Here is a 16,705-nt window from a genome sequence, read left to right as displayed (position 1 = left end):
TAACTCTGGAAAAAAGATTTGATCAATGAAGTGTGAAATGGAAGGATTTTAATCCCACTTTCAGTGCAAATCTCAATGTGGCCTTAGCTGTGGAATTACTAATAACATTTTTATGATAATAAAGAGTCATGTCATCTAGAGTTCATATATAATCATGTAAAGTGTTCCAAATTAATTATGAGACCTGGATTTTAATTTTGATCATTCAATTCCTACAATTAAAAATAGCCTTTCCTTCTTTCTTCTGTCACCATTTACAAAATCACTTCTGAGGAAACAGAAAACAAGACTCCTGAGGATGAAGGCTGTGAGAATCTTGGGATTAATACTTATGTGTCTCATCCCATTTATTTGCTCTATTACATGTATGAAATAATACACCATATGCCATACAGTGAGGTTTAATCCCATCAAATTTCCCACGTACGACACAGGGGACATGTTTTAGTTTTGGTTTTATTGCCTTGCCTACCCTTCTTGGTTAGTGACACATTAAAGAACTGATTTGCAATTGCCATTTCAGGAGGCATATAGTCTTACCTTAGATTTTCTTTATTTTGTCTTGCTGTTTGTAGCTCTGGGTATCATAATATAAATTTTTCTAAATAAAGATAATCCTTTAGAAAAATGTTGGCCTTAATTTCAAAGGTTAGCTGAAAGAAAAAGAAATTCGTATCAAAATCTTCCACATCAGGGTCATTCATATTAATCAGGTCTTTTCTGTAAAGCTATAATCCCGCTCTGCAGAGGGATCTGGACAGGCTGGAGCAATGGGCCAAGGCCAATTGTATGCGGTTCAACAAGGCTAAGTGCTGGGTCCTGCACTTGGGTCACAGCAACCCCATGCAATGCTACAAAGAGTACCTGGAAAGCTGCTTGGCGGAAAAGGACCTAGGAGTGTTGGTTGATAGCCAGCTGAATATGAGCCAGCAGTGTGCCCAGGTGGCCAAGAAAGCCAATGGCATCCTGGCTTGTATCAAAAATAGTGTGGCCAGCAGGACTAGGGAAGTGATCGTGCCCCTGTACTCGGCACTGGTGAGGCCGCACCTCAAACGCTGTGTTCAGTTTTGGGCCCCTCACTACAAGAGAGACATGGAGGTGCTGGAGCGTGTCCAGAGAAGGGCAACGAAGCTGGTGAAGGGTCTGGAGCACAAGTCTTATGAGGAGCGGCTGAGGGAACTGGGGTTGTTTAGCCTGGAGAAAAGGAGGCTGAGGGGAGACCTTATCACTCTCTACAACTCCCTGAAAGGAGGTTGTAGCGAGGTGGGTGTCAGTCTCTTTTTGCAAGTAACAAGTGATAGGACAAGAGGAAATGGCCTCAAGTTGTGCCAGGGGAGGTTTAGATTGGATATTAGGAAAAATTTCTTCACCGAAAGGGTTATCAAGGATTGGAGCAGGCTGCCCAGGGAAGTGGTGGAGTCACCATGCCTGGAGGTATTTAAAATATGTGTAGATGTGGTGCTTAGGGACGTGGTTTAGTGGTGGACTTGGCAGTGCTAGGTTAACAATTGGAATTGATGATCTTAAAGGTCTTTTCCAACCTAAACGATTCTATGATTCTGTAATCTTTGTATTCATGTTGGTGGAAGACTTTGTTTGCTATGGTTAAGCCACAAACAAAATTACACCTTTTCCTCAGGTATGTTTATTGCCGTTAAAGATCAAGCCTTAGAGAAAGGTGTCAATTAAACTGCTGATGACCCATATAAGAGCTAAGTTTACTTACAGACTGCAACACAACGGTGTAGAAAACATTGCTCAGCTGGAGACAATTTTACTCTCAAAGACAAGTTTCCCTTGATATTAAGAAGACTGTATTGAGGAGAAGCTTGATAAATATTATTTATTAGTCTGTTTACAAACCCAAGTGTAAAACGAGACTCAAGTGTCAAATGGGAGACACACATGAATTCTCCTATTGTTTGGCTAATGTGCCAAAAAAATACCATGTGAACAGCCATCCTGAGCTACTGGAGCAGCACTAATTTATTACTATAAAATGGAACAATGAATGGCACTAGTCACAAAACCCTGGGGGACGTGTGTGAATAAAGGAATGAGGGGTTGATGTAACTTCTCTGACTGCTTGTGGAGACTGAGCTGTTCTTTGAAAGGGAAGTAGAAATTATGCACTACTTGGAGATGCCTGCACTGACAGTTGTGAACTTTGCAGCTCTCCAGACTGAAAGCTGTGCAGTCTCATTAGCACGGAGTTGCTCCCAACCTGAAGTACAAAACTTAACAGCTTGTGCACACTACTGTGCTAATATTGGGCTCTTTCATGTCCAGTCAACTCAGGCCAGGCTAAAGTGAGCCAACCTCACCCTGCCTTATAAATCTATGTACGCATTTTTTTTCACTCAGAATAGATATGAATTTTATACAGGGAAAAAAGAAAAAGGAAAAAAAAAAAGAAAGCATGTATATGTGTATATTTATATATGTTGGGTTTTTTTTTTCCTGACTCCTTCGAGAGTCCTGGTAGACTATCGTTCTCCTGCTGTACCCCATGTCAGGTAGTTAACCTGGTGTCTAAACACCTGTTGAAGCAACTACAATGTCCAAAGTATTTTCATCCGAAGGCACAGAAATTGCAGGAAGTCCAAGCAAAATGAATACTTTGATTATCAAAAAGGATCTTGTATTCAGGTGAAATTTCCTCCCCATATCTGAATTGCTAGAAATTCAGAAGTGAATGTTGCAATTTTAGGCTCTTCTATATCTTCTTATGCCTTTCTACCAGAAATTGCAACCTTCTCCAGAAAGAAAATAAGAGAGAGAGATCTTAAGCTTAACAAACCATAAAGCAGGCAAACACTTAGTATTGGAACATTTTCTAAATTGTTATATAGTATTGACCCCAGAAAAGGAAATTTGGAGATGTAATGTGAACTCTTCAAGGAACTTCACTTGTTTGTTGTTGAATTTATATGAAAAAGACTTGGGTGCTGAGGAGAAACAACACAAAACAAAACAACACAACAAGGAGCAATATAAGCACTGGTGTTCATAAACAAACGTGAAACTTTATATTGTTTTTTCATATGTCTTCTCTGCCTTTCAGGATTATCCAGTCTAGGTTCTATCTGATACTTTTAATACACTCTTTTTTCTACTTAATTGCCCTTCATTTTATTCCTTTTAGTCTGGGAGAGAAAAAGAGGGAAGCAGTTTCCTTTTTCTGACAGAAAATATACCTAGTCCTTTTTTCCTCTCAGTCTGGACATATAAACATAAATTCATCTTTGGCTGTACGGATGATGAGATCTATGTCTATTTATCTACTTCAGTCACGTTCCCTCTCTTGTGGCATAAGTCTGAGCCTACGTTTGTACATTCCACATGTTGCCTTCCTATGGTATTAGCAGCAGGCTATGACACCAGTGACCCTCAAATTGCACAGCTCCAATTTGCACTCATATTTCAGTCTCATCAGTATTCCTTACACTGTGCAGCAAAATTCATCATTAATAATTAAATTGTGTATTTAAGCATGTGTATATGTGCAGAGGAGGACACTGAGGATAGATAGAAGGTGAATTCGTTACTAAATTGAACAATCCCTGAAGAAATTTTAAATAATCACAGATCAAAATCTATTTCAGCTCTGTGACCTTATCTTGAAAAATATACTAGCGTTTTCTTCACTTTGGTGCATTTGAGGTAGCAAAAAGGCACACAGAGATCAAACAGAGTGAAGCATCACTCAATAAAAGTTACCCTCAGTGGAATATTTGGGTTATAAGGTGCTCTTACAACCATTTCTAATTTCATTGAATTCCTTTATTAAAAAGTTCACTCCTTCAGTAACTGGAAAGGCATAGTATGAGTTTGTAGGCCAGTTTCTTTAATTTAAAATGTAGACATTTCTATTTAATTTTTTACACTAGTGGATTTTTGAACATGTTCAGAAAAATTGCTCACTTATTAAAAGTAGCTCAGTTTTTCATGTAACTCAAGTATGACCATATGCTATACAATTAACTAAAAACATAGAGAGTAAGAAATTTCTTATGATGTTTATCCAGTGCAGTCATGCCTAATGCCTACTGTGGGCTAAAGAAACATCTTCATCTTTAGACAGGCATGCGAGTACTAGACTTAACTGAAAGCATAGTTTATTATACTTAGTTTTGTTTATTTTAGGGTGTTTTGGATTTCACAGGAAAAATAATTCTTCCTTTAAAGAAAAAAAAGACGGCATGACGGGGGAGAATATCGCTACCATCCTATATGATGCTATAATTTCTAGTCCTGTTGGTTTTGTGTGCCAGGCTTCTTTGGGTGATATATCCCATAAGGATCCATCTAATGACTAAGAAAGGGCAGACTAATGTCTCATAGGAAACAGTTCCAGATCAGCTAAGGAATCTCTCTAGTCCATGGAAGAGAATGAACCATGAGATTCAATTTATTCAAAGCAAAGTGGTAGCATTCTGAAAATCAGAGTTGTAATTTTTGCTCTGGAAAGCATTTTGAAGGAAAATTTAAGATTTAGGACAGATAAAACCAGTTAAAACACAGGGATATTGTTGCTGCTGCCTGTTGATGAAGTTAACTATGCTGCATAGCATAAACAAAGATGACAGCAATAACAAAAAGATCCCCCAGCCTTAATCTGAAATTTATCTCCTGATGCCAACTTTATCTATGAATTTAATCTCAATTTTGGCATGTGGATTAGTATCTGTGAAACTTTACTCTCTCTAGAGATATCTGTGCTTCTTGCCCTATGTTCTTTTTGTCTTTGGTTACTTACCACTGCTTTCCTAGCAAATGCTGTCCCTTCTCCCAGACAAATTGTTACACTAAGAAACAAAAACCTTCTCTTTGCCTCTTAATGATTAGCAACAAATATAGGAAGGTAAAGAGTACCACATAAATGTCCTACAAATGTTGATTGCATAGGCTAAACACCCAGGGAAAAAGTCTGAAGTTGGAGAATGCCACTGGGCTGAATTCTTTACTTCCTGCCTTGAGAAATGTCAATGAGCATTCAGCATGAGCTTTGCCTGTCTGGCATGGAAACTTAGAACTATAGAGACAGTGCAAGATTCTTCTTTTTTTTTTTTTTTTAATATATATAGATTTCTTTTCTGTTCAGTGGAATTTATAAGGTTTAAGTTTTCAGTGAGTGTCTGCTACATTACATAGCTTTAGAGTGAAGAGCAGTTGAAACATATCTTTTGAAGTTGGTTTGACCCAGTCTGTGGAATTTCATTTTGATGTTGTGCTGGTTTTGGCTGGGATAGAGCCAATTTTCTTCATAGTAGCTAGTGTGGGGCTATTGAAACAATTCTTGAAGTAAATCAGCATAAAAATTGCATTTTTTTTATTTACCTTGGAAGTTGTGATTTGGATATCCAAAGTCCAAATCCTTTCTCCTGTGCAACTTTCATGCTGAACCCTATGTCTAGTGGTGTAATTCCGTTTTCATCATTCATCAACAGGTTTTATGGCTGCAAGGATTTTGTATGAGATGACCACTAAAAAGTGTGGCTGCTAGGGCAAATCTGAGCCATCTGACCTGATCATGAGTCCCAAAGGCACTGCAGGAAAAAGCAGTTCCACGATCAAATAAATATTCTGTGTCTGTTCATTAAACCTGAATGAAAAATTTATTTTATAATGTATCCAAAATTTGTCTTTCAATTGAAGATAACAATTTTTTCTGATTGAAAATGTTCTCAGTATTTCATTCCAAAAAATATTTCTATTGTATTCATTGAGTCAGGATGCAAAAATTTATTTGAATATAAGAATGTATTTTGTTTGCTTTATCTAACAAGTCTTGATTTTGTTTTGGATGTATTTTAAGATATAGCATAAGGAGGGAAAGGGAAATGCTCTGATGTTTTGATTTTGCCTTTGAAATTCAATGCAGCTAGGCACATCAGCATGCTTACCTGATCCACAAAGGTACCTGAGGAAGCTTTTTATCTGAGTCTTGTGGGATTGGATTCCTAACTCAATTAAATCCATTCTATTTCTTTAGATTTGCTTCAACCAAAACATTCATGCTAAGCTTTAAAGTAAGCTTTGGTGAAAGGAGCAAAGTTTTCTTCTCAAACTCAAATAGTGATGATTTTCATTTCCTTTGCCTAATGAGATTAAAGTACGGAACTACAGTATTACTCTGGTGACCTCTTTCTCTTTGGTAAGCTGTCTCAAGTGTGGCAAACATGTGGCATATGGGAACAGAGAAAATGTCAAACTGGGGAGCAAAGATTTACAAAATTTAATATCTTTTATAAGCTTTAGCTTCTAGACTTAATATGGACAAAAAAAAGGAAGGAAAATGCCAGATGCTATAATAATATGGGTTCTTCTAAAACAGAAAAAAAGTGTACAAACAGATTTATAATGACTTTTTGTAATCCATGGAGTGCAGATTTACTGTAGTTAATATTTTCTCTTTAAAGTTCAGTTAATATTGTTGTTCCTTGCTAAGTCTTTCACGAGGTTCCTATTGGCTTTAAACTACCATGTTTTGTACTTGGTAACATCTGCAGGAAAAGAGCATATATCATAAAAACTTCTTCAATTAAAAATTAATTTCTATTTCATAAGCAAATGTGTTCTTTCTTTAGCAGTTTGATGATAAATTATCCCAGTGTTGAACATATATAGAAGCTTTTCTTGTAGTTTTGTGGAACAAGCATACTTTTTTCTTTTTTTTTTTTTTCCCCCAGTCTGTTATGTTGCACTTTTGGTAGTCATTAAATAACAGTATTTTTAATATAAAAGGGGATCGACTTTAGTTGTTAACAAATTCCAAACTGACAATGGCTAAGTTTCTTATTTTGGCTAGTATGTATTTTCTAATTATGATGATACCGGGTGCTGTATTGAGTGCTGGTGTATGCTTCAGAGTAATGTTAAGAATTTATTTTTCCATTGAGCCATTCACACAGAAAATATTAAAGGGCCCTTGGGATTAAAAAGAAATGCAAAAGACAAGGAAAATGTATCCCTTTCTGAATCTTGTATACATGTACACATAGTAGTACACAAAAAATTTAGCAATATCTGTTAGCAGTGTATATTTTTTGCAATTTGTTAAGATATGTAATCGCACAACATAGAATAGACTTGTCTCTGTTAAAAAGGACAACTATGTTTTAAAGTAAATGTGTCACCTGCTGAAGAGACAGCTACACAGAGGCTGTGGTTTGTGATTTTTTTCCCATCTTTAATCATTATTTACCCCTGTCTGATGGTAGGGAAATGCAGATCCTGGTCTGACCTATCCTGTGGAAAATCCCTCTTGTCTCCCAACGGAACGATGCTCATTGCCAGGCCACACATAGGTGCCATGGCAACTGTAACCAGGCCATAAAGCAACTGCCCTTCCAGACCTCTCTGCCCCCGTGCCTCCCTCCCTCCTCCCAGGCTCAGCATTTGGGTCCACCTCTGCTCCACTTACCTGTCCATGAATGTCTATGCAAGAAGACATTATTCTCTCCTCAAGTGTTTAAAATGTTTCTGGAGTGTCTCAAAACTACTGATGATTACCAAAGCCTTCCTTAACGGATTCCTGATGGCACCGTATATTTGTATTAACTTATTGATATAAATATTGACATCGCATCCCTGTCCAGGAGCACTGTAATTACTAGGTCAGTTCTTTTGCATGCAAAGGCACACACAGTTAATCAAATTGAAGCTGTGATGTACACTGAAGATTATTTAAAAATTCGTGTCATCTTTGGGAGAAATAACTAACTTTGTCATATTGAGTAAAGAAAAAGAAAAACCTTCCTAGAACTGCTTTATGCTCTTAAATGTTATACTGTATTTTAACTTCTGTTTAATTGCAGGTATAGATACAAATGTCTATCTGACACATATATGGCTTTAAATAAATCTGTGTCTACAGTTTGAGTCTAGTAAGTCTACCTGTAGGCAATAAACAGTCATCAAAATCACTAGGAGTTGTATGCAGTTAACATATACCTTGAGAAAGAATATCGATATTGTCAACCAAGATCACAGTTTCAATATATTAACTCTCTCCCAGTATTTTAAAAGTGAAAGGAATGTAGAACAGATTAATAAAGAGAAATATGTAATTATTTTTTTAATATGTACTATTGCTGGCAACCTCATGGCCTATGTATACTTAATAATTATATGGTCAGAACTTTTAATCTTTGAAACTTTAAAGTAAAAAATGATCCTTTGATTCAAAGTCTGTTTGAAATAAATAGTGTTTCTTTGGGTCTCAGCTCTTCTGAAATGTTCACTGCAATTCTTTTCATTTCTGCACAGTCCTAGTCACATAGTCACAATAAGGCAGCTTAAGAAATTTCCTCCAGCTAAGTCACAGCAACAAGGTTTTTGCACTCTCCTATACACAAGTAGTAATTTGATTAATTTTAATCCTGTTGTATTATGAACTAATCTGCTGAATTTTCTCATATTTACTCCAAGTGGAGAGTCTTCACATATTTAGTTATCACAGTTCAGCTGATATTCAGCAACTTGTTTGTGATATTCAGCAGTTGTGTTCTTTGTAGGTAAAAAGTTTAAAGGTATAAAGTGCAGCTGTTACCCAAGTGCTACTGAAATTCCAACATGAAGAAATCCTTGATCTTCCTCATAATCTCCAAAATGAAGCTACTGCAGAACAGAATGTATTTTCAGAAGAAGTTTCAATAATAAGGATTATGGAAGAGATGAAATAATTTGCCATCTGCTAGACAACATGATACACCAGTATGGCCCAGAGATTCTCTTTTCTTGGAAATCTTCTTTCTAAAAGACATCCTTCCATGTGCTTGTTCTATTTTCAGAAATTAATGTAACCCCTTCCCATGGTAGTTTCTCTTCAGGTTGGGTTACTATTTTGTTTTAGCCATTTGCAATTCCAGACGGAAATCTAAGACCAGTACATACCAGACTTCATTTCCTCACATAGTAATGTTGCGATTCCGTGTCTAAATCACATAGTGAACAATAGAAATTGTATGACAGTGGCACTGAGTAGAAGTTATCTTTCAGAATAAATCATAATACGTTTGAGGAGCAGGGAGGAAAGAGACTTGTATTCTTAAGGTCCAAAAAGAACTGCAGATACTCTAGTATAGCCACATAAGAAACAGAGGATGTAGACTGCCCTCAAATAAAGATGTATAGTAAATATAACAAACAAGAAACAATTCATTTCAGATGGGCACTGATCATTAATGCAGTTTAATATCAGGCTTTGGAAATTAATCTAGTAAATGAGCTCTTGTGTTTTGTGGCCGTTGATTACATTATGCTGCCATCTCTATGCTGTAACTATAAATGTACAGATGGTCTCTGAGTTGAAAATGAATAATTGAAAGAAGGTAGCACACAGAAGCACACACAAGTTTGTGTGTACTGGGTCTGTCTGGAATTGAATTATTTTTATTTATAGCAGCCTGTATGGTGCGATGTTTTGGATTTGTGACTAGAACAGTGTTGATAACATACTAGTGTTTTGACTATTGCTGGTCGGTGCTTGCACCACATCAAGTCTTCTCTTTTTCTCATTCTGCTCCCCAAGGCAAGTAGGCTTGGGGGTGGGGGGCAAGAGACTGGGAGAGGACACAGCCAGGACAGCTGACCTGAATTGGCCAAAGCGATATTCCACACCAAAACCCATTATGCTCAGAAATAAAAACGAGGAGGTTTTGGCTTTCAAGATAGCTGTTGCTCAGAGACTAGCTGGGCATTGGTCTGCTTGTAGGAGGTGGTGAGTGCCTTTGCATCACTTTTTTTTTTTCCTTCTCTTTCCTTCACTTCTTAAACTCTTTATCTTGACCAATGAATTTTCTTGCTTTTGCTCTTCCTATTCTCTCCCCTGTCCTGTTGTGTGTGGGGCTTAGTGACTAAGAAGCTGTGTGGGCTCTTGGCTGCTGGCTGAGGTCAACCCACCAGAACCTGATAGGTCAGTATGGGCTAGGCTACCTTTAAATGTGTGTTTACTAGCCTTCTATTTTATATGACATGGTGAACCAGAAAAGAAGGGTTTGAAAGAAGCGAGAGGGGCTGAATGAGCATCAGGGAAGAATTCTTAGTTTAGAGTAGTAATTTAGGAAGTTCAGCATGCATTTGTTCTTCCTTTGGTTGCTCTGTCTTGCATACTATATTTATTCTATTTTTTTCTTAAAAATAGCTTTCATGGTGTAACTTTTTCTACAACATAATAATGATAATTAAAGGATTAGTATTAACACTGACAAAATACTATTTAATTTGTCTTTTTTTACGTAAAAGAGAGAATCACGTAAAAACTTCCTACCAGGTAGACATAAAGGTATTTTCACACTTATTCTGCCTCTAAGTAGTCCAATACCTAGGTGTATGTACTCTGATTCATGGTAGTGCAGTATTCTGAAGCTAAGAAATACAGCATTTTTAATTAATTTATGGGAAACCATAGCTTTCTTTTTCCATTACTCCCCTTCCTGTGGGCTAGTGCATTTGCCAAGATTCCTCAACTACCAAATCTGCCACTTTTAAAACTTCTCCCAGGTGGGGCTGGGACAATTACAATTTTTAGGAGCTAACTTCTTTAATATATGATCCAAAATATTTGTTCTGTATTTGTCCTGTATTTTGTATTGTTCTGTATTCTGTATTGTTCTGTATTTTGTATCCAAAATAATTGTTCTGCCTCCCTCAAATGTCCTTCAACATCTTCTTTTTCCCTTACTGGCACGCCCTCATACCAGCCACTACACAAGTCTAGACTGAAAACGAAATATGTAAGTTTTTAGCCTACAACATAATTTTTGCAAGAGTTTTCAAGAGAATGAAAAATGGCATTTCAAAATGAAAATGCTATCTCAAACAGAAGTGCAGCATAGTAATGTGCAAAGCTGTAATAGCAGTCTTAGTGCAAAAGGAATTTTAATCATGTATAAAATATACTTGACGTGGTTATTTGAAAACATTAGTACTAATGATAAATCCATATTTTTTTCATGTTTCCAATTTTATACTGGTACTTTTTTGAAAGTACAAAATCTAAATGGTCTAAGAATAGAACTGACCATGTTCTCTTTCTCATCTCCGTTGTGTGTTGCATTTCTAAGCTCTGGTTCTTCATTCCTGTTGGAGTTCATTTTTATAGCAAATAAAAGGATACAAAAGCCAAAAATAGACAATTTCACATTCCTTCATAATGAGGACACACACTGGAATACCATGTGTTATGTTGCATAGAGCTAATTGGCTCAGGCACTGTAATGAGTGTGCTATAAAGTATAAAATGTTTTTTTTTTCTTTTTCTTTTTCTAATGCTAGCTAGTATAAGCAAAAAGAAAAAAGAAACAATCAGGGTAAAAAGAGATAATCCAGAATGGATTGTGATTTTGATGGTAAAATATTGTTGTGAAAATAGTCTTAAAGAAAGTAATCTTGAGTCTTATGCATCACTTGATAAAATTTTGAAAAGTTTTACGAACAGCCAGTTAAGGGAAGCCTGTTTTCTTGACAGATTATGCCACATACTTCTCCACCCTACCCAAAAATCTTGGGCGCGCTGCTACTATATCCTTTGTTCACTTTCTCTACCCATCATATTTACTCTCCCTACATACTACCATCTTATTTCTGCATCCACTAATGCTCTCCTTGACAAGTTCCCAGCTTTAGGAACAAGACCTGGTGCTTTCTCCCTTACGTACCCATTTTTTACAATTTATGAGATCACTTTGTCAGATTTGGTTGCAAATGCCTAATGTGTTCAAAAACCCTGAAGTGGCTGACAAATAAATAGAAGGCACAAACCTCTCTGTAGGAAATTACATTAAGAACAGAACTACAAACACAGATAAGCAGGAAAAAATAAATCTGTTAATTTTTATTTTATTAAATATTAAGCAATACCTTTAAGGGAATTCACTGTTACTGTTAAAAATTTTTTAGGAGAACTGTTTTCAACTGTCAGGCCTAAATTGTTTAGATGTCCGGAATTCAGATTTCCACCAATGTATTGGAAACCTGAAGACCTCTACTAACTCTGAAACCTATAAATTGAATTGAAGCTTTTGAATGATGCCAGGCTGTAGCAGTGGACCCAGGAGTTATTAGCTTTATTTTTTTCTCCTTTTCAGCACTGAATTTTGCCTTGAAAATGATACATATGATCCTGAAAAATGAAGGGGAAGACTTTCTAAGTAATGTTAAATATTCTGTGTGCTGGGTCCTATCAGCAGGTACAGCCTGCAAGAAGCTTGTTTATCCAGCAGAACAATCTCATTATTAGGACAGTGATGTAGTGTGGTTTATTTCATACCCTGAAATCACTCAAGAAAATAACTGAGTGAATGATATTCATCCTGGACCCTGTATTGTGCTATTATGTGTAGCAATAACTGGCAGCATATTAAAATAGAGATCAGAGGCTACAACCATTCATTTGAAGGCAGTTCTGAAATTTCAAAGCTGTTGAATTATTCAACTATTTTCCAATTTATAAAATAAAATAAAAGATGATTCACTGCTTGATGATGCGACGATAGAAATAAAAACATTGAAAAGTCTTGAGTGTATTTTTTTCCCACAGTTTTTAACCAGCGTAGATGGAGGTCTTGATTGTGTGTCGGTAGCAGCCATAACTAAGAAGGGAAACACTAGATATTTTCTTTGGTCAATGCCCTACTTATACACAAAGAAAAGAAAGAAAATCCAGTCAAAATAGAAATGGACCACAGTTAGAATACAAAACTGAATAGAAATCCCTCAATCTATTTAATATTAACAACTCTGAATGAACATTAAGCCTTTGCTCTTCTCTGTCCCTATTTATGAAGGCAGTAACACAAGTGTTTAACATGCAAATACGTAATATTTTTAAGGTGCCAATGTCAATAGAAAAATCTAAATGTTTCTATGAATGTAAAAGGCATAATGAATATAATTAGTCTTTGGGTCTTTGAAAATGTATCTTTACATGCTTCAAGGAATTTGAAAATCAGGATTTTAATTAGGTTTCTGATACATCCCAGTTTTCCTAGACTGAAAAATGCACGTGTGCTCTATACACCACATGCAGAGTGTACATAGGAAGTGTCAGTTATAGTGCATGCATGCTATCACCTGTCTGAGCGTTCACAGTAATCTCATTTTTAAGGACATGACAGTCTCTTTTTCTTTCCATTATTTGGTTTTTAAGTCTCTGCTTATACTCTCCAGTTACAGTGGAATAGGAGCATTTTAAGCACAGAGAGACTGTTATCTCCTGAAATATCACTGTTATCACAAAATATCACAGAAAGGTGTCTGTGTTTTATGATGAGAATGATGAACTTCTATTATATCTATCAAAACTCCATTAGCACCTTCTCATAGGTGAAGGCACATTGGCTGGGCAGTAGTGTGAGGTACCTCCTGGAAGATTTTTAAGGTATTAAATCTTCCAGCTGTAATAAGGTTAATACAGCTCTAAATGACTTGAATGTCAGTGTTGGCAGAGTTTAACTGGTATAATATTTCTGTAAGCAGGAAGAGAAACACTTTCATGTTCACTTAATTGAAAGACCACACTGAGAAGAGGACATAGGTTTTCTTAAGATTGTCAATGAATGTAACTGTAATAAATCACAGAATTACAGAATAGTTGAGATTAGAAGGGACCTCTGGAGGTCATCCGGTCCAAACCCCTGTTCAAGCAGGGCCACCCAGAAATGGTTGTCCAGCACCATGTCTAGCTGGCTTTTGAGTATGTCCAAGGATGGAGACTCCACAACCTCCCTAGGAAACCTGTGCCAATGCTCAGTCACCCTTGCAGTAAAGACGTGTTTCCCAATATTCAGAAAGAGCCTCCTGTGCTTCCGTTTGTGCCCATTGCTTCTTGTCCTGTCTCTGGGCACCAGTGGAAAGAGCCTGGGTCCATCCTCTTTGCACCCTCCCTTCAGGTATTTATATTCATTAATAAGATTCCCCCTCAGCCTTGTCTTCTCTAGGCTAAACAGTCTCAGCTCTCAGCCTGTGCTCATAGGAGAGATGCTCCAATCCCTTAATCATCTTTGTGGCCTTTGTGGCCCTCTCTTGTATTAAGGAGCCCAGAACTGGACACAGTACTCCAGGTATGGCCTCACTAGAGCTGAGTAGAGAGGAAGGATCACCTCCCTCGACCTGCTGGCAATACTTTAGCTAATGCAGCTCAGCATACCTTTTTTGCCGCAAGGGCACATTGCTAGTTCATGTTCAACTTGATGTCCACCAGCACCACAGGTCCTTTTCTGCCAAGCTGCTTTCCAGCTGGGTGTCCCACAGCACATCTTGGTGCATGGGGTTGTTCCTCCCCAGATGCAGGACTTTGCACTTCTCCTTGTTGAACTTCATGAGGTTCCTGTCAGTCCATTTCTCCAGCCTGTTGAGGACCCTTTGGATGGCAGCATGACCCTCTGGCGTGTCAGCCACTCCTTTCAGTTTTGTGTCATCAGCAAACTTGCTGAAGGTACACTCTGCCCCATCATCCAGATCGTTACTGCAGATGTTAAAGAGGACTGGACCCAGTATTGACCCCTAGGATACACCACTAGATAAAACATAAAATACAAATCCATAATATTGTGAACATGCCAGTATTATGTTTGCTTGAGTTGATATTCTCTTAACCTGTCTGGTGGGACATTGATATGGTTAGGGTCAACAAATGACCAAATAGTTCAGTAGATAGTTACCTTAAAATTGTTTGTTGTTTGTGTTTTGTGATATGAAGTCTTAATGTGACACTTTAGACAATTCTAGGCATTTAGGAGTTTTTGATTTGTATTCTCTTTCCATAGAAATGTAATTCAATTTATACATTTGAAATAATTATTTCACAGAGCATTAATGTAAATACAATGCCTACATATTCAATCTGTTGTTAACATTCTCCTTAAAACTCAGGAGCTGAACTTTGATAATATTAATTTTCAATAATTTGGTAATTTTTTCTCTGGTTTTGCAAGTGAGTATAGCATGTTTGCCTAAGCCTACTAAAGTCGACTGCAGGCAATTCGTACCATTTTTTAATGAGGAATGGCATGCTGAAATAAAGGCAAGGATATCTGCTCTGCATAGCTAATGCTTCATTCAATACGAAGGCTTGGAACAGAGTTGATGTTATTCTGCAATATGTTCTCATGGATTCATCAAGCTCAAGGAACTGGGAACCATTAGAACTGAATATCCTGAGAGAGAAAATATGACTAGCAGACTAATATTATAAACCAAAGTGTACTAACTTAATTAGGCAGTGAAAGGCAAGATTAGAATTTGATAATAAAGTATGATGAAGAAGCTATTACCTGGTAACTTATATAATGGAATTAACGCTGCTTAGAGGTGCCTGTTAATTCATTTTTGGCACAGAGATTTAGAAGCAGAGAGAAATAGAATCAGAGCAGAGAGAGAATGCTCCTTCAGAAAGGTAAAAAATGAAATGATCAAAGATGTAAATGAATTCTGAAATAATTTGAAGTTAGTTTCTTAAGTCCTATGGGGAAGCTAATAGTGTAGCCTTGTCTCTGTACACTTCAATTTCTGCAAGGGTACATCTATGTCTTATTAGGGCCTTGTAAAGGTTACTAATTTTTAGGGACTGTTGGGTAGGAAAATTGGAACAGGGACATGTTACTGTCCCTTCCTGGTCTTAAAAGTACATGCAGGAGGAGACAATCCAAAGGTATAAGAAATATTTATCTATGTGAATTCTGTTCACAATGCAAATTGATTCTAAAGTTTTTATTCTTTTTTCCTCCATCTTTCAATGTTGTATTGACTTAGGTTATTACTTGCACAGTGGTGTGCGGAGATGTTAATAAGTACTGTGGTATTATCCAAATTTAAATCTCAAAAATCACTAACTGGCGTGCTATTCTCCCAAATAAGAGATGAAAACATTGTCTATGTTTAAAGTGCTAATACTGCTTTATCTTGCACAGTAGCTTGAATTCTCCGTTAAAGTCAGTATTCAACCAACTCTAGGGTAAGAGACATTTGATGTGACTTAAGCTTTGCGAAAGTTGATTTTCTAAGCTAGCTTAGTTGTCCAAGCTCTTTTAAAATTAACAAAAAGAAGTGGCAAATTCAAAGACCAAATATTTATACAAGTCAGAGATATTAATTTTAAGATGAAATGAATTGTCCTCTGGATGTACGGATTGCTTTCTACTGACTGGATTGAGGGCCTGATTAACTAGCTAAGGCTGGACACCGAGTTTTTAAGTGAATGAACCTAATGCTGAATTTCCATGGTTGAAATTCCTTAAGAAAAAAACCATAAGCTTTTGTTAAGGAAGTCATTGTAGAAAGTATCTGTTCTCCTTTTGTGGTTTTGGTACTCTTAACTAAAAGGGAGGAAGAGGGAGGTTGGGTGGTTTTTTGTTTTGGAGGTTTGGTTTTGTTGCTGGTGTTCAGAAAATCAAACAAATCTAGTATTGCTTTCTGACGAACAGTTATTGTGGGACAGTATTGGTAGTGGCTGACATTATTCACCAGGTGAAGAATATGAAAATTATTCTAGAATTATTGCTAATCAGGACAGGAAAAAATAAAAACATTAATCATTTAAATTAATTTATAATGCACTTCTAGGAAGTCAGGAATTCCAAGTAAGATCTGCTTAACTTGTTCTTGAATAATCCATTAAAAATACTTACGGTAATTTTCCTGGCAGTATCTTTTTGCACATTTGTTCTTATTGCTCCTATTGTTAAGACAGTTTTTTCTCCTC

General features: G+C 36.7%; 1 protein-coding gene across 1 annotated transcript in view; it reads left to right on the top strand.

Moving 5' to 3' along the window:
- Positions 1-16,705, top strand: part of IL1RAPL1 (interleukin 1 receptor accessory protein like 1) — a 674,122-nt gene that overhangs the window by 308,148 nt on the left and 349,269 nt on the right. The window lies entirely within an intron of this gene.

The sequence above is a fragment of the Mycteria americana genome, chromosome 1, assembly GCF_035582795.1.
Source record: "Mycteria americana isolate JAX WOST 10 ecotype Jacksonville Zoo and Gardens chromosome 1, USCA_MyAme_1.0, whole genome shotgun sequence".
Taxonomy (NCBI): domain Eukaryota; kingdom Metazoa; phylum Chordata; class Aves; order Ciconiiformes; family Ciconiidae; genus Mycteria; species Mycteria americana.
Note: the sequence above shows the minus strand (reverse complement) of the source record. Positions and strands in the feature narration are given on the sequence as shown.